Source organism: Lygodium microphyllum, chromosome 17, assembly GCF_053477565.2.
Source record: "Lygodium microphyllum isolate KBCC chromosome 17, Lygodium_microphyllum_v1.1.10, whole genome shotgun sequence".
NCBI lineage: Eukaryota > Viridiplantae > Streptophyta > Polypodiopsida > Schizaeales > Lygodiaceae > Lygodium > Lygodium microphyllum.
In genome coordinates, this window is record NC_141151.1 from 4,128,195 (window position 1) to 4,135,376 (window position 7,182).

Genomic DNA, 7,182 nt, shown 5'->3' on the forward strand with positions numbered 1-7,182 from the left:
AACATCTGAATAAGTGGCTCTCTAATGTAATGATAGTAGACAAAGTGCATAGCCGAGTAAGCATAAAGAGCAATTGCTCTTGATGCTCTGACCTGTATGGGCAAAAGCAACCTAACTAGCATAGAAGCTAGGAAACACAGAAGCAACAAAGCCATAATTGCTAAACCCAAGCACTATCAAGAAGTCTAGTGATCAAGGAGTAACCCGCAAAGAACCAAGCATCAATGAGCAATGAAATCTCAATAACCAACTGCCAAGACAATGGAGCAAGCACTGCTCAAAACATGTATATGCATCCAAGTAAATCCAAGATCCATAATCGGGGCATTAAGGGCCAAATAGCATCCAAGTTGCATAAGTGGTAAGCCAACCAAATGTAAATTTATCCACAAAATTCTCAAATGCAAGTCGATTCAAGCCCAAACATACCCAAAAGCATCCACATCAGACATCAGTCCCATAATGGGTAGCATGGAGCATAAACCTTGTCAAGTGAAATGCCAGCTGCAAAGAAAATGACAGTGAACCAAGAATTGAGCTCTACTTTTTTCTCAAGAAGCATCCGAGAGCATAAACATCATAGTTGCATCATCCAAATACATCAGTATATCATCCCAAGTAGTCGGGAGCAACCATAGACCATAGGCATAACCAAACTAGAGGTACAATAACTCGTCAACCAAGGTAGCATAAATCCCAACCAACAACAAAGTGTTCGCATCCAAATCAAGGCTCAATAGCTCTCAAATAGCATATCCGGGCATAAATTATGATGACCAAGCATCAATACATCAAAGAAGACACTTGAATGTCAACAAAGAGCATTATGAATAAGCCGCCCGTGATAAAACCTTGCTGCCCAAACAATGTACAACAGTAAATCTTTGCATAAATCGAGCTATGGAAGCTCAAACCAAGTCCCAAAGCATTTCAAAACATTGGGAAAACATCCCCAAAGCATTTGGGCATCAAATACCAAGCCTCAGGAGCATCACATAAGCTAAGAGTATGACATTTTCTTGCTGTAAATCAACTCAGATCTTGCCTAAATCGGGTTCCGGATGCCCAAGATATGAGAAAAAATGGGATTTTTGAGCCAGATTTTGAAACAGGTGCAAAAAGACGTAAGCTACTACTGTGGGGCCTGCTAGTTATGCTGAGGATAAGGGGGAAAATGGGGGTATACAAGGTGCCCAATGAAGCCAAGGAACACCTACAAAGATCCTATGAGGGCCGAGGAGAGGCGGGAGATGAAATCTTACCTTGGGGGGAAGAAGCCATGACTGGCATTGAAGCTTCAAGCTTTAGGTCTTCAATTCGGGCTGAAGTAATGTCAGCCAAGCTCCACGATGAAGCTCTGATCCAAAGCTCTGATACCAGTTGAAGAGGATGCAATGGCAGTGGAGAAGGAGAAGAGGAAGATGTGGGAGAGAAGAGCACACACAATGTAGGTGATGTCGAACTGAACTGACAGCCTTATTGCACTATCATATTATATATGAATAAAGAATGGGCAATGGCGAGAGAGAGAGAGAGAGAGAGAGAGAGAGAGAGAGAGAGAGAGAGAGAGAGAGAGAGAGAGAGAGAGAGAGAGAGAGAGAGAGAGAGAGAGAGAGAGAGAGAGAGAGAGAGAGAGAGGCGGCGGCCGGCGGCGGCGACTTTTTAGCCAATGCTAAATATTCCTCATCCATTGTCTTACACCAATGATCTGTCAAGATTGTGGGAGAGAAGGAAGGAGTCTCGCTTGAAGCTTTCTTGCTTGCACAATGGGGGAAGACACACAAGGGTGGAGGCTGAAAACAGTTTTCCTCTTCTTAGTTGTGTAAGCCAAAAGAACTCTAGTACAAAGAAATAGAAGAACCCTATATATGGGTCTCAAACCAAACTCAACTAACTAAGGTGGCATACTAACTGAGCCACGAACTAGAGTAGATAAGGATAGCTATCATGTAGCTATTATTCATGGGCGGTGTACCAACCGCGTCTGCAACTGACAAGTTGGTGACATAAATACACAACGGTCACCCTGGCGTATCACGAGTGGAGCTTGATATCTCAACACTCCCCCTCGAGCTCAATCCCAATTCCTGCACACCAAGCAGGTCTCTGAACTTGCGCAGCTTCTCTGCGCCCAATGCCTTCGTGAATATGTCAGCTACCTGATCCTCTGTGTTGACATAAACTAGATCAATAAGACCTAGTAAAACCCTCTCTCGCACATAGTGATAATGCACCTCAATGTGCTTTGTTCTAGCATGATAGACTGGGTTATTTGCCAAGTGTATACTACTCATGTTGTCACAATAAATGACAACTGGCCCATCTGTAGACTGATGCATATCATAAAGTAGCTTATGCAACCAAGCTACCTCACATGCAGCCATTGCTGCACCCCTGTACTCAGCCTCTGTGCTCGACAAGGCAACTGTAGGCTGTTTCTTGCTGCTCCAAGTGACTGCAGTACTCCCAAAAGAGAACACATATCCACTGGTAGATCGTCTATCAAAAATACTACCAGCCCAATCAGCATCAGTGTATCCATGCAGCTGTATCTGAATCCCAGTCTCATAAAATAGTCCATACTGCAATGTGGACTTAACATACCTGAGTATGCGTCTAGCCGCATCCAAATGTGGTTTCCTTGGAGCCTGCATAAACTGACTTACCAATCCAACAGCATAGCTCAAATCTGGCCTGGTAATAGTCATATAAATCAAACTTCCTACTATGCGTCTGTACATAGTAGGGTCTTCTAGAAGCTCACCTGTATCTGTACTCAGCTTCACATTCTGCTCCAAAGGAACTGAAATAGGCTTAGAGCCTGCCATCCCATATTTGGACAGCATGTCCAATCCATACTGCCTCTGCAAGAGCTGTATCCCACTTGGTGATCTAATCACCTCAATGCCCAAGAAATATCGCAGCTCTCCCAAATCCTTCATCTCAAACTTCTGCTTCAATAGCATTTTCACATGAAGGATATCTTCATCACTGTCACCTGTCATAATCAAATCATCAACATAAATGACAAGTAGCATAATACCTTTCTCTGTTTTTCTCACATAAAGTGAGAAATCTGCCTTGGAAATCTGAAAGCCAATAGTGACAAGATACTGTCCTATCTTGTCAGACCATGCTCTAGGTGCTTGCTTCAAGCCATACAAGGCTTTCTTCAACCTGCAAACAAACTCAGGATGAACAGCATGCACATAACCTGGTGGCTGCTCCATATAGACCTCTTCTTGCAAATCACCATGCAAGAAGGCATTCTTTACATCCATCTGATGTAAAGACCATCCCTTTGATGCAGCCATAGCAATGACTGCTCTTACGGTTGCCATCCTTGCAACCGGACTGAATGTTTCTTCATAGTCAATGCCATATGTTTGTGCATACCCCTTGACTACTAATCTTGCCTTGTATCTATTCACAGAACCATCTGCATTGTGCTTCACCTTATAAACCCACTTACAGCCAATTACATTTTTACCTTTAGGCAAAGGTACCAATTCCCATGTAGCATTTGCTTCCAAGGCATCCATTTCTTCATCCATGGCTTTCTCCCATTTTTCTTTTCCCATGGCTTCCTCAAAAGAAGTGGGTTCTGGTTCCTGTATCACTTTAACCATATATGCATAGTGAATGGCTGTAAATCCATCATATTTCAGCCTATCCACAGGATACCTAGCTCTCGTAGACCTGCGTAAAGTAGGTTCACTCCCAGGTGCTCTCAAAACATCCCTGGTCTTCCTTACTCCAGGTGTAACAATAGAAGGAATACCGAACTCATCATCAATGCTTTGTTCTGAGCCACTGGATTCACCATCCACATAAGAGTGACCTGCATTCACATCAAACATGGGCTGATCAACCTTCTCTTTTCCTTTTCGTGATACCTGCATACCACTATCTGCATTGCTTTGAGAAGATTCTCCTGATCTCAATCTGCCTGTCCATGGCGAAGAATGTGAACCACTGCTAGAGGATGCTCCAGGTCCACTAATATTTTGTGACTGTTGCTGTGAATTCTGTGCAGCATTACCATTTTGTGCATCTACATCATCAATCACATTTACTGGTTTATACCAGCTACTCATCTCATCAAAAACAACATCTCTGCTCACTGTAAACTTACGAGTAGAAGGGTTATAGCATCTATACCCTTTTTGCTGCAGAGAGTAACCAATAAAGATGCACTTCTCAGCTTTTGGATCCAACTTGGATCTCAGCTCATCTGGCACATGTACATAGGCAATGCAACCAAAAATTTTCAAATGAGAAATATCTGGTTTCCTACCAGTATACCTCTCCTCTGGAGTCATTCCATGTATTGCTGCAGTGGGAGTCATGTTCATTATGTAGACTGCTGTAGCAACTGCTTCAGCCCAATAAAAATCTGGCAAGTCTTTTTCATTGAGCATGGCACGAGATACTTCTCCAATATGCCTGTTTTTTCTTTCTGCAATTCCATTTTGTTGTGGGGTATGACTGCATGAATATTGCTGCTTTATGCCATGCTCCTGTAGGAACCTTGCAAACTCATTTGAGAGGTGCTCTCCCCCTCCATCTGACCTTAGGCATTTTATCTGCAAGCCTGTTTCTTTTTCAACCATAGCTTTAAGAATTTTGAAATGCCCAAAAACTTCACTTTTCTTTTTCATAAAATACACCCAAACTTTTCTGCTATAGTCATCAATAAAACTGACAAAATAATGACAACCTCCAAGAGATGTAGCTTTAGTTGTCCACACATCAGAGTGGATTAATTCCAATGGCTTCTTACTCTCTTGAACATGTCTAGGAAATGGTTTCCTTGCCTGTTTTCCAAACTGACAGGCTTCACATACCTTATGCATTTCTGCAACCTTGAATTTGGGCAATCCTGCAACAATATTTTGGGCCTGCATTGATTTAAGTCGCTGTACATTAACATGACCAATGCGTTTATGCCAGATATCAATATCTGCAACTACACCGGTCCCATGTGCAAACATTGCTGCACTCAATTCAGACATGTCTGCATCCAATGTAAACATTCTGCCCTTCTTCTTTCCTTTTGCTATCAAGCGACCTTTATTTTTCATATCCTCAACAAAGCATCCATGAGGATTAAATCTGACCTGCAAGCCCTGTTCAACCATTTGACCAACAGAAACCAGATTCTTGGTGATATTCGGGACATGAAATACATCGGACATGTATTTCTTTTTCCCATCCTGCATAGACAAGGGAATTTTTCCAATCTGCACAATAGGATGTGCAGTATCATCACCAGTCTCCACAAATCCTGGTTTTTCCATTTTCCTTGCATCCTCCATCCATTCTGCATGACCTGTCATGTGGTTTGATGCACCTGAGTCAACATACCATACATCGTTGATCTCTTCTGCACTTGTCACAGAATTGTTCATGTGCTGCACCATAAACAGATGCTCATTTCTGTCATCACCCTGTCTACTAGAGGATGCATAATTTCCTTGTTGCAGTTTTCCATTCATGATGTCATTCTGCTTTTTATAGCAGTCTTTAGCCATATGACCCATTTTACCACAGTAATAGCATTCAACATTGCTATTTGCATTTTGGCCTCTTTGCCATCCACCATGACCTCTTTGGCTCCACCTGCCTCTAGAGTTACCACGTCCTCCTCCATAGGACTGATTTTCTTGAGTTTGCTGCATATTCTGATTTCTACCACGGCCTCCAAATCGGCCTCCTCTACCTCTGCCTCTACCTCTTCCAGCATTTGAGTAGAAGACAGCTTCTTTTGAAGTTCCTCCTGAAGAAGACGCACCACCATTTCTCTGTTCCTCAGAAATTAGAAGAGCAATCAACTCCTCAAAATCAGGAAATCTTTCACGAACTGAAATGGATGTCCGAAACTGTGCATAATCCTTTCCTAGACCATTCAAGGTCACGGAAACTAAATCATCATCTTCCACTGGTGACCCAATGGAAGCAAGTGCATCTGCAATCTTCTTCACCTTCATGTGGTAGTCGTTGATGCTCATACTTTCTCTTTGCACATTATGCAACTCTTGCTTGAGCTGCATTTTCTTGGCTTGCGTATTTGTGCTGTACATTTTTGACAAAGTATCCCATGCCTCCTTTGGCGTACTTGCATCCTGAATATGCACAATCATAGAGTCTGAAATACTGATAGACAGCCAATACATAACTTTCCTGGCTCTCTCATGCCATGTTTTGAATGCCTGCATTTGCTGTTGATTGGGAACATCAGGAAGAACTGGTTCTTCTTCATTTCCTGCAACAAATTCCCAATATCCTTTTCCCATAAGGAAATTCGTCATTCTAAACTTCCATGCTTGGAAGTTGTTCTTGTCAAGCTTTTCAGTGACAATCTGTGAAAGAGAATCAGACGCCATTACAGAACACTGCAAAGAAACTGTCACTGCAAAAAACACAGCTTCACCGTCACAAGAGCGAATCTGCAAAACTGGCGAAAGTGGTATTTGACCACACAGTCACTTCCTAGTGACGATTTTGCATAAACAGGCAACAGGGATGATTCTGTAACTCCCAATGTCTCTGCGCACAAGCATACGATGCAATTTCTACAGTAACTTTTCACCGACCTGTAGAACAGTGGCTGCACAGCATAAAACTGAACCTTTTCCTGAGTGCGTGCAGAAAACTTCCGTCTGCGAAACAGACCCCGAAATGGCCTCAAATAAAAAAAACAAGGTCGCCGAGGGCTAAAGCCATTCCCCGCAGCATATACTGCCCTCTTGCTTCACCGCGAAGGGCGTCTCAACCTGAGACAATGCACTCCTGCAATTTCCGGCTGTGCTACCTGCAGAGATCTGCTCCCAAAATAGAAAATGAAAGCAACACTGCTCCTCTTACCAGAACACCGCGAGCTTGGCTTGCTTTCTTGAGCTCCTTACCACGAACAAGGCTCTGATACCATGTCAAGATTGTGGGAGAGAAGGAAGGAGTCTCGCTTGAAGCTTTCTTGCTTGCACAATGGGGGAAGACACACAAGGGTGGAGGCTGAAAACAGTTTTCCTCTTCTTAGTTGTGTAAGCCAAAAGAACTCTAGTACAAAGAAATAGAAGAACCCTATATATGGGTCTCAAACCAAACTCAACTAACTAAGGTGGCATACTAATTGAGCCACGAACTAGAGTAGATAAGGATAGCTATCATGTAGCTATTATT